This window comes from Balaenoptera physalus (genome assembly GCF_965194825.1).
Source record: "Balaenoptera physalus genome assembly, chromosome: 14".
Lineage (NCBI taxonomy): Eukaryota > Metazoa > Chordata > Mammalia > Artiodactyla > Balaenopteridae > Balaenoptera > Balaenoptera physalus.
Window position 1 is genome coordinate 42,134,638 of NC_138893.1, and position 18,127 is coordinate 42,152,764.

General features: G+C 47.8%; 1 long non-coding RNA gene across 2 annotated transcripts in view; it reads left to right on the plus strand.

Moving 5' to 3' along the window:
* Positions 1 to 6: 6 nt before the first annotated feature.
* The window catches only part of LOC309642498, a 29,313-nt gene continuing 11,192 nt past the window's right edge, over positions 7 to 18,127 (plus strand). Inside the window, exons 1-3 of one of the 2 annotated variants that reach the window (XR_014253234.1) lie at positions 43 to 185; positions 6,858 to 6,999; positions 7,934 to 17,520. This is a non-coding gene — a long non-coding RNA (uncharacterized lncRNA). Of the gene's footprint in view, positions 186 to 6,857; positions 7,000 to 7,933; positions 17,521 to 18,127 lie in introns of those variants that run through there. The other variant, XR_014253233.1, reaches the window with a different exon arrangement.

Sequence of the window (18,127 nt, forward strand, 5' to 3'; positions counted from 1 at the left end):
CCCCTTCGGGCTGTGGCCACGCCCCCGGGGAGCCGGACGCGCTGGGCGGGCGCCGAGCGTTAGTCAGCTTGAGAAAGAGGAAGTGGAAAGCAGCTCGCTGTGCTCTCTGCGGCGCTGCGCGGAGGCAGTCACTCGCGCATCACCGGGGACTGCCGGTGGGGTGTCAGGAACGCCATGAGGCCGAGGTGACCCACGCTGTGCGGGAAGAGGAGGAAGCGGGGGAGGCTGAGCAGGCGTCGCGCCATGGGTTTAGAGTTTCATAGACGTAGGTTCCGAACCTGCTGGGGGCCGGGCCAGGCACCGCCGTAGGCAGAGCTAGGGGCGCCCTCGGCCAGTGCCCCCAGATGGATCTGACGTAGATTTCGATCCTTACCCGTCTTTACGCGGGAAATGAGATGATAGCTGGAATTTGCTTCGAAGGCTGGGTTATCGACTCAAGATTGGGCTTGTGTTGGTAATGGTTGAAGTTTGGTGATGGGTACCTGGGGGTTCATTATCCTGTTTTCTCTACTTTTCTTTATATTTTGAAATTTTCCATAATAAAAGTACCTCAAAGTAAAAGTGGAGAGAGAAGAGCCAGCAACTAATTTCCCCAAATGGATTCTGCCCTCAAAGGATTGATGGTCCTTTTCTTTGTCACACTCCCAGTAAAAATTAGAATAATTGTTTTTTGAGGAACCGTTTTCTGGGCCCCAGAAAAATCTGTCCTGAAATCAGCTGTAGCATCAACATGCACTGTTGATGGAGCTCAGCCCAGCCAACTGTCCAGGTGGCTTCTGGATTTGGGGGATTATCTGTGGCTCAAGTATAATCCCAGGCTGTCTGCCCCCATCAGTCCCCAGCAGCTTCAGGCTTCCCATCCCCTATCTTGGGGAACTGGACACGATTCACCCATTCAGCAAGTATTTACTGAGTGTCAGCTTTGTGCCCTGGTAGCTGCAGGGACATGCTCGAGGGAAGCATGCTTCTACCCCCAAACTGAGGACTAACCATTTTATTGTGAGCCTGAGGAGGGAGGGGACTGCCTGATGGAAAACAGCCTGCCTCCACTAGGGAGGGGCTTGTTTACTACCGACAGAGGGGAGTACGGTTTTTAGAAGGAAGCAGAAATCCAATTCTGAAATCAAATGCAGTCAAACCAGACAACAGCTAGCTGGCCATTGCCTCTGGGTGTCAGAGGCCTTCAGTCAGAGGCGCTGTCCACACCCTGCCAGTGGAATCCCAACGAAGATGTGATGCCGGGGCGGGGGGGGGGGGGGGTTTCTTTCTCTTTGGGATTCTCCGTGCCAGCCTTCCCTGCAATCTGCTCCTCCTCTAGTGTCACCGGAACCACCCAGCCCCAGACATTTCAACCTACAACCACACATGTACGGAACACCCACATGGCCAGGCTCTGTATGGTTGCTGAACCCCAAAGTGAGCAGTACTCACTCTGCTCCAGCTGCCCCCAGCTCGGAGAGGAAGCTTGGTCCAGCCCACAGGCCTCTTTTTTTTTTTTTTTTTAATTAATTAATTTATTTGCTGCACCGCGGCTTGTGGGATCTTACTTCCCCGACCAGGGGACCAGGGATCGAACCCCTGCAGTGGAAGCGTGGAGTCTTAACCACTTGACCACCAGGGAAGTCGCCACAGGCCTAAGGTCCTGTAGTCAGTGCGGAAGAGCATCCACGGTGTGCGAGGTGGGGTAGGGATGTGGCCCTGGAGAAGGCCACCCAGAGCAGAGGAGAGCTGAGGTGAGCGTAACGAGAGTGAATCAAGGTGAGCCAGGCCATGGAGTGGGAGAGTGGAGGACATTCCAGGCAGAGAAAACTGCTTGCGGTAAAGGGAAAAAAACCAAGAACCCAGCAAGGTATGTGCTGGAGGTACGTGGGAGACTAAGGCATTTCTGGCATTTATTAGAAAATTAAGCAGGCTCAGGTGACAGAGGGACTTGTGTGCCATTTAAGGCATTTGGACCTTATTGTTTGGCTGGAGCAGCCCCAGGTGAGGGTGTTACTCAGTGACTTGGTCAGGTGAGCATTTGGGGACCTCACTGAGGTGGCACTGTGCAGGATGGATGTTTTATTTGCAAGTGGGGGTGGGGTCCAGACCGGCGTCAGGGAGACAGATAGGCAGCTTTTGTGGGTAATCCAGGCCTGAGCTGATAAGGGCCTGCCGGAACTTGGCAGTGATAGCAGCAATTGAAGAGGCCACACAGATGGGAGAGACATTTAGGAAGTAAATTGCCGGAAGGGATGGGATGGCGGAGAGAGGAGTAGAGGGTGACTGAGTAAATGGTGACACCTTTAGATAGGGACCCTACAGGAACAGGTCTGAGTGTGTAGCAGGAGGAGGCGGGGGTGAAGTTTAGACTTATTAATAAGTAGGAGTTGATCCTGGGCCACCCAAGGGGGTAGTGGAAAGGTGGCCTGGCAAACAGTGCAGGAAAGTCATCCATCAGTGGATTGCTCTGTCACTTCCCACACCAACAGATTACCAAGTCCCTGGCTTCCAAAGACTCTGCCTTCCAGATCTCTTTCCTAACCTGCCCTTTCTAGTCCCATGGCCAGGGCCAGCTTCCTGGGTGTGTGACCTGTGTAGCTGCACAAGGCCATCCTTAGAAGGGCATGATGCTTGGTTTGATGCTCTGCTGTCAGTCTCTTGAAATTCTTGATAATTTTTGGACAAGGGACCCTGAATTTTCCTGTTGCATTGGGCCCTGCAAATTATGTAGCCGGTGCTAGCCATAGCTGTAGTTAAAGGGCCCCATTATCCCCTGCACTGGGCCCTACAGTAGCATCCTGCCTCCCAATCGCCAAGCCCTCTCCTTTCTCTCTTGTCTTCTGCAATGTGATCTTTTTAAGCTTAGATCAGAGCACAGAGCCCACCTGCTCCGCTCAAAAACCCTCAGTGACACCTACGCACTGTCTGATAAAATCCAAATTCATTAGTGGAACATCAAGGTCCTTGTTCTAGCCAATTGGCCGTAACCCACCTCCAGCCTCGTTTGTCTCCTTCCTTCCCCCTTCCCCCTTCCCCCAGCCCCAGGCTCCAGTCACACAAAACTGCCTATTTCCTAAACTTGCCCAGTATTTTCCTGCCTCCACACTTTTCTACAGGACTTGAGCGCCTCCCCCATTCCTTTGTTAGGAATCCTTCCCTGCCTTCACACACCAGCTCCAGAGCTACCGTTGCACCTCCAAGAAGCCCCCCCTTAATCCCCCAGCCTGTTAATCAGTCGCCCTCCTGGGTGTTCTCACATTGTGCAGTTTCCCCCTCCCCCAACAGAGTGTTATCTGTCCTGCCATTAGTTTGAAGGCTCCCAGGCCATACTCCGGACTTATCCCACCATCTGTGACCTAGTCATAACACCCAGCACATGGTAGGAGCTCAGGCAATGTTGGTGGAATGGAATCCAGTGCTTGCTGAGGCTTGAAAGCAGCAGGCTTTTTAGGAGGCACCCAGGGGAAAAGTTGGCCACAGCATAAATCAGGGCCTTAGACCCTGGGTCAGGAGGCAGGATAGGAAGCTGTGGACGCACAGGCCCTAGGATCAGGAGCTGGAATTCATAGTCCACAGGCCTAGGAGGAGGAGGAGGAGTGTGTCTGAGATGGAACTGTTTAAATAATCACGCCTTTCTCCACCCCCCACCCCCTGCCCACTGCTTTGGAATGGGAGTGAGGTGGGTTCAGGGAAGAAAGCAGAATTTAAATTAACATGAGCGTATGAGGCAAGGCCTTGTTCTATTTGTCATTCGCTCTCCCCTGCCAGTTCTACTCAGAGTCGGGCAAGAAGATTTTTATGTTTCTTGACCCTCCTTGACCGGTCATCCTAATCCTCAGGTCCCGGTTCATCATTGCAATCTGGTGCTCTTACCCTTTGAAGGGTCATAGTGCCCCTTTTTAAAAAGTGTGGGCCCATTCCTTGGAAAAGTGCACACACAGCTTTCAGCTTCCAATGTCAGGGAGTTTCATGGACCTGGGAACTCCTATGATCGTCCTTGCTTCCTTCATCTGCCCATAAAGTGGGGCCAGGTGGCCTGTGGGGATGGATCAGAGGGTGCCCCAGAATGACAGGGCAGGGGCCCAGAGCCACCCCGAAGCCAAGCCAAGGGTCCTCTAGCTGCTCCAGCCCTCAGACGGGTGCATCTTGCCAGCTCTCTTCATTTGCTTGTCTCTCGTTATGAAAGTAGCGCGCATGCTCGTTGTTGAAAATGTGGAAAAAGCAGAGACGTAAAAATGATGGGGGTTTTTTTAAGAGCACTACTTTCTTTGGTGTTAACATCCCCAATCAAGACTGCTGTTGGGTCTGGACCCAAGACTTGCTTCCCACCATCTTGGTCAAAGGAAAGAGCCCTGAACTAGGAGTCAAAGACCTGGATTCCTGTCCAGCCTCTGCTATGACCGGCTTCTGTTGTCTCCCTAATATTTGTAGAATGCTTTTTGTGTGTGTAGGTGTTTTTCCCCCCACGACCCTCCCATCTCCCTTGCCCCCAGGATCTTAGAGTGGAGTGAATACAATGTTCACTCAAGGGTACAGGCAGCACTTGCTGTGTGACTGTTGAGAATCACTCACCCTTTTGTTTTCCTGTCATGGTTTCCTCTTCTATAAAGTAGGGACATTAGCGCCTATCTGCTAATGGTGAGTGACAACGACATAATAGACATAAAGCTATAGCCTGACTCAAGCATAAGGTATTTGTGTGGTTGTTGCTGCTATTAATAATATCCATCAGCAAAGCATTTACTCATTTACTCAGTCAAATCCTGATGCACTGGTACATTCAGTTTCCTCTTCTGTAAAATGGGAGTGAAAATAGGACTTAGCTCATAGGTTACTATCAGGATTCAGTGGGTTAATCCACGAAAGGTACTTAGAACAGTGCCTGGTGCATATTAAGAACTCAATAAACGTTAACTAGTTGAACAGACTGTAGTATTTTTTCCAGCCAAGAAAAGACTTTTCTAATGGCACAGGAAAAAAAGATGGGGGTAGGCATGACAGGGAAGAAGGAGTTACTTGCTGTCTAATTCAGCTGTCAGTGAAAGAAAGAATTACTAGAAGCCTGTGAACTTGTTCTGAAGGCTTACTGAGTACAAAAGGATATTTAAAGAGTAAAAATCCCCAGACCCACTTACAGTAAACTAGGAAGGACAAGAAGCCATTCACACAATAATAAGTGCTAAGTTAGGTGGTTTTGATGTTGAGACCTGAAGAAACTTTACAGAAGACAGATCAATAAAGCCTGGAGCATTAGAGCAGGCGAGTCTGGGAGAGGGGTTTAGCTTTGATAAATAACCCCTCCAATTGTAAGAGCAAGGACTTTGGAGTGTGACGTTTAAGTCCCTGGTTTGCCTCTTACTGATTGTGTGACCTTGGACAAGTTACTTCACCTCTCGAAGCCACAGTTGTCTCATCTGAAAAAAAAAATGAGGCAGGGGCGGGGAGAGATAATAATAGTACCTACCTCATAGGGCTGATGAGAAGATTAAATGAAGTACCTACAAAAAGACCTTCTCTGCCTGCCTGGAGCATGGTGAGGGCTCCGTGTGAGCCAGTATTTTTCTTTATGAAAAGTCACAGGCAGCACGGAAGCACAGAATCTTGGCAGTAAGGAATTGTAATTCTATTTTGAAATTTTCCAGGGAGGGAGCTTACTGCCTCATGAGGCATTTTTGAATGAGGCCAAAAAAGGAAACAAGCATATCCTGGGATTTTTATGAGATGCCAGGTATGTCCTGAGCCCTTCACTTAATCCTCACAACCTCCCTATGATGTAAGCACTATTGCCCCCATTTTACAGTTGACCAAGGACAAAGAGCTGAAGCTGGCTTCCCTGTATTTTCCACTCTTTGCTTCCAGGTCTGGTGAAATACTGTCTAAACCTAGACCCTCTTTGAAATATTTGAAGATGGTCATCTTGTCCCTTTCCCACCTTATCTTTTCTAAGACAACAGTCCTTGTTCCTTACCATAACTGTTTTCTGAATTCCTAGAAGATTTTTGTTTATTTGCCAGAACTCTTTACTTGTGATCCCTGAATGAAACGGAGGTGCAGCAGAGAATGTCCATTTACTCAAAGTTCAAAGGTCTGACCAAAAAAGAGTGGCTGTTAAGGGCCCTGGACATGGTTAGAGAAAGGAAGAGATGGAAGAGAGCAAACACTTGAAAGCAAAGATGCAGTTCTTCCCCCTCCACTGGGGAGCCACAGACTATTTCTGAAGGATGGGAGGGGGATTTTTACCCCCCACTCCTAGCCTACCCCCTGCAGCATTTCAAGTCTGGCCTGGATGGGCATGGGGCATCCTTGAAAGCTACAGGAAGTGGGCTGGGTGTGGGAGGATGTTAGAAGGAGCAAGTTTGTGGTCCCTCCAGCTTCACCATAGAGATTCTGGCTAGAAAGATAAATGGCTGGTAAAACTTGGTCTTTTTTTTTAAATGGGGAGTGTGTGCCCTTAAGTGAGCATCGTATTTCCTCCATACTAAGACTCTGGGGGCAATGAGGATGGGAAGGCCATGGGGAGATTTTTTTATGTGAAAAATCTACAGCCTCTGAGTAGAGATCTCTCTGGCTGCTGGTTTTCTCTCCCCCCTTCCCCCCCCCCACACACTGTGTGGTGCCTGGAGCTGTTACCCACACTCCAGTCTTTTACCACCTTCATGGACTTTGCAATATCTGAGTACCACCTCCTCTATCATTCCTGAAATTGATTTTTCAGAGACTCATTTAACGAACAAACAAACAAACAAAAAACCAACCCATATTTTGTCTTAAACAGTAGTCTCTGAGGTTTAATAATCTAATTGTGTTTTTTTGTAGTAGAAATTAAAATATATGACAATTCGAATAGGAGACTTTCGTCTGTATTCCACCTACAGTCACTTCTCCTGCCACTGGGATGCCACTCTGTGCTTGGAGAAACAGTGATTGGGTTCCGGAGTAAAGGAGACAAGCGTCGGGCCCCGACTCTGGAAGTGGCCAGCAATGCAGTCTTGTACAAATGGCTTAGACTCTTCCAAGGTACAGTTTCTTCTTAGTAAAGTTGGGATAATTAACAAGTTATAAAGTAAAAACAAAATAATATACTTGAAATTACCTTGTAAAATGCTTGGGATATTCCTTTTATCAGTAACTTCCTTGCTCCTGGGGAAGGTGGGGTCTGGAATCCTACTCCTCTGGCCTAGAACTAGTGGGAAAACATTCCTAAACCTCAAGACTTCAGAGCCAGGGCACTGCCCAAGGTTCCACCAGCCAGGGCTCCGCCCCTGACCTGCTGTGGGACATTGTGGGAGTCACTCCCCTGCTCCATGCTTCATTTCCTGTCTTTAAAGTGCGATGAGTTTTGGCGGTGCTTCTCAAACTTGATTGTCCCTAAGATCACCTGGAAGCCTGCTGAAATGCAAATTCTCCTCCTGGGGCTGGAGAGTCTGCATTTCCAACCAACTTCCAGGTGATACTGTTGCTGCTGGCCACAGACCACACTTGGACTAGCAAGGAGTTATTTTACTTAACTCCTAGAGGTGTTGAAAGGCTTAAATTAGACAATACATCCTAAACATTTAGCGCCGTGCTTCCTTCAGGAGCTTATCCAATAGATGGTACCACTATTATCAGTATTATAGTGATTGGTGTATATGGGGGTAGGGATGGGTTGAGAGGTAACCCCAGATAGAGCAGAGGTTGATGAGAATTCTTGTAACTGTGGGGTTTGGAAAAAGCAAGTCCTAGCTTTATAACCCATGCCATAGCTGTGTGAGTTTGGCCAGATCTCTTGATCTTTCTGAGCCTCAGTTTCCCCCTCTACAAAGGGGAGGGTGGTTGAATTAGATGGTGTCTAAGGATTCTCTCAGCTTTAAATCCAAACTTGAGGCCAGTGATCTCTGCACCACCCCACCACTAAAGGACACATAACAGTCCTGACCTTGGCCATAACCTTGAGCCACATCTGTTGCAGGGATGGGCCTGCTCAGAGCCCGCCTTGACTGCAGGGAGGATGAATAACTGGAGAGCCCAGCTTGGTGCCCTTGGTGTTCCTTGAGCTCTGAGTGACATCACCCCCGGAAACCTCTGTTCCTTGGGCCTCATGCAAGGTTCTGCCTGCTAGGCGGGGAGGATTTGCAGCCTGGATGGGAGCAGGCTTGCCACGAGTTCAGAAAATGGATGTAAAAGGAGGCATTTCAACATTCCATTCCACTGCTGCACTGCACCGGAGGCAAAGGTGATTCACGAGTAAACTCCTTGTAAACATGATTCCAACCCTTCCACATACCCCTCCAGACTCTGGTGTGGAGACCCAGTTGGCCAGAACCTGCAAGAAACTCGCCCGTCAGTGGAAGAAATGGGCATCCAGCAACCTAGTCCCCAAGTGAGAAGAACAGGCCTGCTGAGATGCTTGAGTCCCATGGCTGCAAGCACCCTGCCAGTGCAGTCCCTTTATTAATCCACAAGTTTGTATTGAGCCCTCACCAGGAGCAAACATTTATTGAGCACCTGCTGCATACCTCTGGCTAAGCAAGTTCACCTGAATAACTGATTTAACCTCACTACATCCCAGTGAAGAGAGCCTGGTACAGAAGGGGGCATCCAGGTTCAGAGAGGTTAAATGACTTCTTCAGGGTCACACGGCAAGACATCCAACAAGGTTCACAGCCTGAGCAGGGCCCACCAGGTTGAGCTGACACCCTCCCTTCTCTCTCCTCTATTATGAACTTGTATCAAAACCCCTGTCCTTCATGGTTACACTCGATTATTTATGTTTCCCTCTCCCCGCCCCGAGTGAGGAGCCAGCTCCGAAGGTCCCTGCAGCCATAGTGCCCAGCCTGGACCACAGCTGACCCTAGGAAGACATCTTGCCCAATGGGAACTCAGATCCTAGCCCTGTACTGCTCACTCCAGGGCTGAGAGGGGAAGGAAGAAGAGCCCAGGGCTTCATTCCTGACCTCAGGAGCTTACTGTCTGGGTGTTATGGACCCAAATCTGAATCTTGAAAGGGAAAGAGGGTCCGTGAGTCAGGCTTGACTTGGTTATAGATTCAAGGAGCTGGGAAACCCAGAGGAAGGGGAGATGGTCGAGGGCCCAGCAGTCAGGGTGGGCCAGGGAGAGGTATAAGAACTGAAAGAACTGATTTACATGGGCAGAGGGGAGAAGCTCGGCCACTGAAGGAGGCAAGGGAGGTGGCGGCAGCCAGGTGTCCTCTCCGGGGAGCAGAAGGCCATCCTGGTGGGGGGCAGGGAGGCTCTGGGGATGGTCAGGAGGTGGGGGAGGTTAGGTCTAGGAAATAAGGCCCGCTTTGTGCAATCAGGCCTTGTGCAGATGAAGCCTGAAAATGGTGATTACCCTTTGGCCTAGTAATTCCACTTCTGGGAAATGATCTTAAGGAAAATCTTCAAAACATGGGGGACGTAAAGCTCTACTCACAGTAGTGTTCATCACAGAGCTATTTATACGAAGGTAAAAATGGAAGCAGCCAAAACATTTCTCCTAAGAGAATGGTGAAGAAATCGGTACATTCAGCAGCCATCACGTGTGACGTTTTCAAAGATTCTGAATAATGTTCAAAATCAATTATGTTAAAATATTAAGGGAAATGGCAGGTTACAAATAACAATGACAGCTGCATTTATTGAGTGCTGTTTGCTAGGCACTCAGTGCTTTACATATTTGGCCTCATTTAATCAATACAACCATCCCAGGAAGGTGGAATGACTTCCACAGAACAGATTGGCACACAGAGTGAGGCTCTCCCAGGTAGGGGTGGAAGAGCTGGGATTTGAGCTCTGGTCACACTCCAGTGTGTGCTGACCACCACCTGATGTAACACGACCACTTCTAGCCAGGAGACCTGAGAGAAATATATGACATATTAACAAGGGTTCTTTTTTTCAGGGTGGGAGGTCTGTGCGGGGGTTTGATCCCCCCTACTTTTCTGTGTTTTCCAAATTTTTCCTTATGAAGCTGTGATACTCTTTTTGTATCTTTTCCATATTTTCAGTTATGTATTCTGCTTATCATTCTGCAACTTCGTTTCTTCCATTTACTACTAAGTCTCAGTGCTCTTATCTTCCAGATGCCCTTTATTCTTTTGGTGGGGCCTCAGAACATTCCATGGTACGGATTTGGCATAATTTATTTATCTGGATCTCCTATTGAAGGACATCCTAGTCTACACCTCTTTGGGCAGAGGGTTTTGTTTGTTTTTAACAGAAAAGAATAAACTGGGGGGAGAAGTACTTCTAGGTGGCTATACGTGTGGCTTTGGCAGATTGGGGTGGAGGGATTTAATTAGGGGCTCCAGATTCAAGGATGGTCCCTGTTGGTAAAAATGGCCAGCTGGAGTGAGTGGGTCTATTTGAAGGATGAGTTTCTGGTGTCTTAGGTTTCCAGTAATAATATCCCCTCACCCCACACTCCCCCTCGGGGCAGCTCTATCAGCTGACCCCCCCTTGGCAGGTGTAGGACTTTTTTCTTTGGAGGAAGTTATAGATTAGGATCCCTCCTGCCCTGGCTTCATATTGACACAAGGCTTAATTTTGTTTTGCTGTGGGCAAATCCTCTTCAGGAAGTCAGTTACTCCAATGCCTCTGGGCTACCAGGATGCAGAACTGACTCTACTCCATTCAGTTCTACCAACTTCCCTGGAGGTCTTTTATAACAAATAGAGTCTGAAAAACCGGAACCTCAGTCAGTTCCTTACACCTGCTGTGTGGCCTGCAGCCAACTTTGTTAGGGCCCTGGGCTGTGTGCTTCATTTATATGGAAGAAGGGGCCAGAGTTAGAAGATTTCAATCAGCTCCAACCTTCTGCTGCGATTCTTTGAGGCCTTAGTGAGAAAGACACAGTGCTGCCTCTTACTAGCTGTGCGATCCTGGGTAGGTTATTAACTTCTCTGAGTATCAGTTTCTCATTTGTAAGGTGGGGGCAGTGAAATACCTGGTAGGGTTTTGCAGATTAAATGAACTACTGCCAGGAGTTTGGTGGCTAGCACAGTAGCTATATGCCTGGAAGCTGAGCGATGAGTTATGGGCGTAATACTTAAGGATCCTTAGAATGGAAGCCCCTCGGCTCCCTTGAGCCCAGTCTCCAAGAGGTTACCTGGGGCTGCCTAGGAGAGCTTGGCTTTGAGATCCTCTGATACAGGCAGGGAAGCCTATTCATTTCTCAGCCAACAGGATGGTACCCTGAACTACCTAAGCTAAAAAGCAAGAACAACAACAAACAAGCCCCCCTTTCTAAAGGCAGCTCCTAAGCCTGTAAGAGTCCAAACTCGCCCAGCTGCGATCTGGCCAGCATGTTATGTACCTCCTCTCGCCTCATCCATAGATTTGTCTTCATCACATCACTTCATCCTTAACCTCGGCAGCCAGAACATCAACCTACAGCTTCTAAGAGGGGAGGCATCACTTATTGAAGTTTAAAGATCTGGTCCAAAATGTATTATTAGAGAGTGAAAAAACTAAGTGAAACAAAAGGTCTGGAACTACTATTGTAGGAAAAGAAAAAACCCACTTAACTAGATGGGTGTGTGTTTTTATAGACATATAGACCTTTTTATTCTTACCTATATTCTGCTGGTATAAGAAATTCCCTAGTATAAAAGCATTATCAGCTTACAGCAGCCTCTTTGGGGGAGTGAGGGGAGCTCCCCGTTTACTTTCTTTTTTAAAAAATTTATTTTAAAAAGATTTTTGGCTGTGCCACATGGGATCTTAGCTCCCCGACCAGGGATTGAACCCGTGCCCCCTGCAGTGGAAGCACAGAGTCTTAACCACTGGACCACCAGGGAAGTCCCCCTGTTTACTTTCTTTATTGTTTGACTTTCTGATAATGAGCACACCTTTTGAGAGAGGCAGTCATTGTAGCAGTTAGGAATGAGGGGTATGTTGGAGTCAGACCATCTTGTTTGGCTTCAAACTCAGATATGTGTCTCTGGATCAGACACTGAAGCTCTTGCAGCTCATCTGTAAAGTGGGACGACAGTAATAACACAACTGACCTCATGGGGTTGTTTAGAGGGTTAAACAAGGAGATGCATATGCTTAGCACAATGCCTGGCACTCAGTAAACACTCAGTGAAGTTCAGCTGTTATTATTACTTGTATAACTAAAAATAACATGTATGTAAATATTTCTTTGTCTATATATGTAAACATAGGACAGGGGTATCTTGAGGCTGCACATGCCTTCCTGTGATACACTCAGCCCCATAAAAAGGAATGTGAGAGAGGAAGACAGAAAAGGGAATGACTGCCTGTTAATTAGCCAGCTCTGAAAGCCCCTGCCCCATGCGATGTTCTCTATTCTCACAAGAGGGGCAATTAAAGAAAACACTGGCGTGGGAGAGGGGAAAACTTTTAAAGGCCCAGAATAGAGGCCACCCAACCCCCAACACTGCCCCAAGGATTAGCTGGTGACAAGGCTGGAGAAGGGACACAGGTTTGTACTGTCTCTTGAACTGGGAGCTTCTGGGGCAGGAAGGAATTAGAGCTGTCCAACTCATTCGCTCATTCAATGAATATTTATTGAGGGCCTGTGGTATGCCAGCCAGCAGTTCTAAGCCCAAGGATACAGCGTGGACAAAGAAGACCAAAACAGAACAAAACAGCAAATAAACAAACAAAAGCTTATAATCAGAGAGCTTACATTCTAATGGAGGTAGATAGACACTAAACACAATGAGTAAGACTAGCGGCCTGTGGAATAGTCATAAATGCCACGAAGAAAAATTAAACAAGGAACAGTTTAGGGGTTACAGGGTTAGGTTGCAAAGGAGCTCAGGAGGTAGAATTATGGGCGGCCCCAAGCAGAAGGCAGAGTGAGCTGGTTTTCCCCGCAGCTCAAGTCTCTGTAGATTTCTGAGCCGCATCTTTATTCAGAAGGTCTCCTTGAGTCCCAGCCCTCAGAGATCCACAAACCAGGTATGTCTCTGACTGCACATGGAAGGCCCCAGCTCCGGGAAACTGAAGGCAGGGTTAAGGCACTCAGCCTCCATGAGAAAGTCATCCAAACACTGCTTTGAAAGGCAAAAACCAGGGCAGTCTGTCCTGAGCGTGGCCCCGCTGAAGCAATGGTTCTTGGCCTTGAGTGGCCTGACGTCACTGGGTGGGGAGGCGGGGTTGTTAAACTTCCGATTTCTGGATCCTGCCACAGACCCTTTGCCTCACGGTCTCTTGGGGTGGCCTGTCAGGCACCCCACCGGGAGAAACACAGGTTGGTGGATTATATATGACCCAGACATTCATCTCCAGGTACACTAACCTGCCCTCTCACCCCTGGAATCTCAAAAACACTAAGAGATTCCCGCCCAGTGAACAACCTGCTTATTTTAATAATAATGGCTGCCTTTTACTGAGCACTTAAACTGTGCGCAGGGCTCTCTGCTGAGCACTTCAGATTTATTATCTTCCTTTAAGCCTCACAACAACCTGGTGAAGGAGGTAAAATTCTCATAAGGAAGCTGAGGCACAGCGGTCAGTGGCAGGAGTGGGACGCAGACCTAGGCTTGCCTGACCCCAAACTAAGTTCCGAAGCTGTTCCCTGCACTGCATCCCTCCAGGGCTCTGCTGGGCACTTCTGGTGCTCCTCTCCACAGCTGGATTGCAAACCGCTTGGTGCAAAAGTTGGCTCTTAGGCTGTTTATATTCCTCAGACAGAATTTTCTTGAATTAACCACACTTGCCTTCTCAGAAAGAGCTAAGAGAGCTTTCTCTTTCTCCCCAGCCCTCGGACCCCCAGCCCCTGAAATCGCATCTCCTCCTCCTCCTCCTTCTTCCTAAGTGGACGGAGCCAGTCCTCGCTGAGCTCCTGGGACTCTACTCAATCTGCTTGGACATTTACCAGAGGGCCTTGTATTTGAGTTCTCAGCCTTCCCTGCCCTTCCTTCCCCTCCCCTCCCCTCCCCTCCCCTCCCCTTCCCTTCCTTTCCCTTCCCTTCCATGAGTTCCTTCTGGGCTGTGAGCTCCTGGCTGGCTTCTCCCCATCTGCCTCCCAGGAAATAATACATAATAGGCTCAGTGAATTCAAGGGGAGCTGGTTGATAGCATTCAGACTCTAGATTTCTGTGGCCATAAACCAAGGACTATCTTTTTTTTTCTTCTCTAAATCACATTCATTTTTATTTATTTATTTTAAAATTAAAGTACAGTTGACTTACAATATGATATTAGTTGCAGGTAGACAACATAATGATTCAATGTTTTTGTAGATTATACTCCATTTAAAGTTATTATAAAATATGGTCTATATTCCCTGTGCTATACAATATATCCTTGTTGCTTATTCATTTTATACATAGTAGTTTGTGTCTCTTAACCCCCTACCCTTATCTTGCCTCCCTCCCATTCCTCGCCCCATGGCAACCACTAGTTTGTTCTCTATATCTGTGAGTCTGTCTCTGTTTTGTTATCTTCATTTGTTTGTTTTATATTTTAGATTCTACATATAAGTAATAACATACCATATTTGTCTTTGTCTGATTTCACTAAGCATAATACCCTCCAGGTCCATCCATGTTGTAGCAAATGGCAAAATTTCACTTTTTTTTAATGGCTGAGTTTTAAATATATGTGCCACATCTTCTTTATCCATTCATCTGTTGACGAACACTTGGGTTGCTTCCATATTTGGCCATTGTAAATAATACTGCTGTGGACACTGGCGTGCATGTATCTTTCCAAATTAGTATTTTCATTTTCATCGGGTATATACCCAGGAGTGGGATTGCTGAATCATATGGTAGTTCTATTTTTATTTTTTTGAGGAACCTCCATACTGTTTTCCACAGTGTCTGCACCAATTTACATGCCCACCAACAGTGTATGAGGTTTCCCTTTTCTCCACATTCTCGCCAACATTTATTGTTTGTTGTTTTTTTAACATTCATTTTTATTTAATTTATTGAGTACCTACTACATGCCAGGCACTCGCTCAGGTACTAGGAATTCAGTGGTAAACAAGGTAAATGAGTTCCCTGCCGTCATGGATCTTCTTTCTAGTGGGGAAAGACAGGTAATACACAAATAAACTCAGCAAAGCCAGCCTGTGTGGTAGGAGCTGGGGAGAAGGGAGAGCAATTATAGCTGGAGGCCAGAAAGGCCTTGCTGAGGCGGCATCATTTGAAGTAATGGTGGAATGATCAAAAAGAGTCAGACATGTATGAATCATGGAAAGAATGTTCCAGGTCCTGAGGCTAGGACCGGTGTGGCCTGTTTGAGGATTCATGAATGCTACTGGGACTGGAACTTAGTGGGTGAGAGAGAGAGAGGTAGGAGAGAACTTGGTCAGAAGTCCAAAATGGGTCTTACTGGGCTAAAAGCAAGGTGTCAGCAGGAACATGTTCCTTCTAGAGGCCCTAGGGGAGAAGCCATTTCCTTACCTTTTTCAGCTGCTGGAGGCTGTCTCATTTCTTGACTTAAGGTTCCCTTCCTCCATCTTCAAAGCCAGCAAAGGTGGGTTGAGTCCTTCTCACACTGAATAGCTCTGACTCTCCTGCCTCCCTCTTCCGCTTATAAGGCCCCTTGTGTTGACACTGGGCCCACCAAAATAATTCAAGTTTATCTCCCCATCTCGAAACTCTTGACTTAAATCATATCTGCAAAGTCCCTCTGCCATGTAAGGTGACACATTCACAGGTTCCATCATTAGGGGGGCATTACTCAGCCACCACCACCAACACAAGCAGTCCAGAACTCTTGATTTTGTCTCCCAAACCTGCTCTTCCTCTACCTTTCCCATCTAAGAATATGGCACCCCCATTTACCTACCCAAAACCTGAGGTCCTCCTTGATTCGTCTTTCCCTTGTGCCCCACCCCTGCGGCATTTTACACATTCAAAATTCATGTGTGTTCACCAAGACATTTCCTCTTTTACTACCCTCATCCAAGCCTCCACTGTCCCTCACCTGGACCTTGGCAGTAGCCTCCTAACTGGTCTCTGTTTCTACCCTATCCTCCCAACAGTTCATTTTTCAAGCAGCCAGTGATCTTTCATCATCACCCTGCTTAAAAGCCTCCAATGGCTTCCCATCTCAGAATTAAATCCATTCTCCTCACCATGGTCTGCAAGGCCCCACATAATCTGAGGCTCCCAGACCATCTCTTACCTTTCCCTCTTGCCCACTAAGGTAGATGAGCTGGGACTACTGAGAGTGTTTTCTACCCAAAACAGCAACAATGCCGTCCATTAATTGACCTCTCCTCCTTTGTCTGAGTTAAGCATTTAATCCTCACAGCAACCCAAGAGAAACAGTTGGGATTGGATTCCAGAACAAAGATTTCACTCAAAATAACGTTACTACTAATAAGTGTCCCTCTGACTCTCCACCCTCATTCCTCCTACCCCCACACTTTCCCTGCAGACCCTGGTCAAGGTGCTTTGAACTGTGGGAACTGTGCCTGATACACCACGTCCTTAGCATTGGCCACTGGGAGTGAGGCTCTACAGAGAAAATCCAAGTCTTCAACAGACTTATCTTAGGTGATTTCAACAATAAGGAAGGTGATGCCAATGAAGCCTCTTACAGGAAGCCCTCCCTGATTGCTTCAGTCCCCAGAGCTCTTACCTTTCTCTCCACACTTACAGTTTATTTCATTTACTTCCCAGCAGACCTTGCAGGGGCCATTATCACTTCACCTGTACATTTCACCCACAAAATATAAGCTCCTTGGGGGAAAGGGATTTTTGTTTGGTTTTACACTGCTGCATCCTGAGTGCCCACAAAGGGCCTGGCACATGGTAGGCACAGAAGTATTGGGTGGGTGAATATATCCTTTTTTGCAACCCACAGAGACTGGAGTCAATCTGGGCCAGCCCCTGTCTGGGCTTCCAGGGGTGCGGAAATGACGCAAGTAACTGTTCACCCTCTGAGCTTGTGGGAGAGACAGACCGACCTGCGTGCTCACAACAGACTTTGCCAAAGGATGGAGGTGGCCATCATCAGGGGGACTGGACCTGCTCATTGGAAGGGTGCAAATGGAACTTAGACAATTGTTGCCGAGTCTCTGCTGGGGCAGGCGGCGGTGGGCCTGTGGGAATGGAGAGGTACCATTGGACAAAAGTTAGGAGCACAGGCTCTGGAGCCCGAATGCCTGGGTCTGGTCCTCCTCCACCACTCACTAGTTATGTGATCTTGCCCCAGTTATTTACTCTAAAGAAAAGTGCCTACTCCAAAACCTGCTGCAGAGAGATTCCGATCTAGCAGGTCCAGGCTGGCTAGGAGCCTGTGTAGTTCCCCCCACCCCGACAAGCAGCTCATGATTTGTTATGGATGGGCCATAGACCATGCCTTGAGAAACACTGACTTGCAGGGAGAGAAGCTCATGCTGACCAGCAAACTGGAGTGTCAGGCTTGTAGCTCAGTGACATTTTTCAGCATGAAATCATAAATTGTCATTCAGGGTTAAACATTTAGGCATGATACTACCCAGTAGGTGCCATGGAGAAGGCTTCAGGATAGCGGCCAAGGAGGATATCCAACAGGCCTTGTCTCCCCAGGTCAACCCAGGACACTTCCCAAAGGCAGGTAGCGAGGGACTCTGCAAATGTTTATTGATAGACTGATGGATGTTCTAGCTAAGCTCCAACTGGCCAGCCCCAGCCCCACACAGAGGTTCTGGGTGAACCACATGAACCCCAGGGAAGACGAGGTTGCTATGGGGGAGTTGGTGCCCGGCTCTGGTGTCTCCATGGCTGGACTTGAACCAGGGCCTCACAGCCAGGAGCTCTGAGAAGCCAGATGTAAATAAGGCCATGGGAGACGTAAGGGAACCTCTCTGAGCCTTAGTTGAAATGCATGGCCTGAGTGTTACCAGGGTATTCTTCATTTATTCACTCCACAAATATGTAAGCACCAGTCAATGTGCCATGCTAGGCTAGGGATACAGTGGTGAAATAGGTGTCTGTACTCAGTGACCTTATATTCCAGAGGGGAATCAGATTATAAGCAAATAAAATATATAAGTTAATATAAGAGGGTAATCATGAAAGGAAGAGCATAAATGAGAGTAATTGGATGGAGGGCAGGGAGTTTACTTTTTTTAGTTAGGGTGATCAGAGAAGGTTTCTTTGAGGAGATGACATTTATCCTAAACCTGGATGAGAAGGAGCCAGCTATGTAGGATCCAAGGGAAGCATCTTCCAAGTGTCGGGGCATGG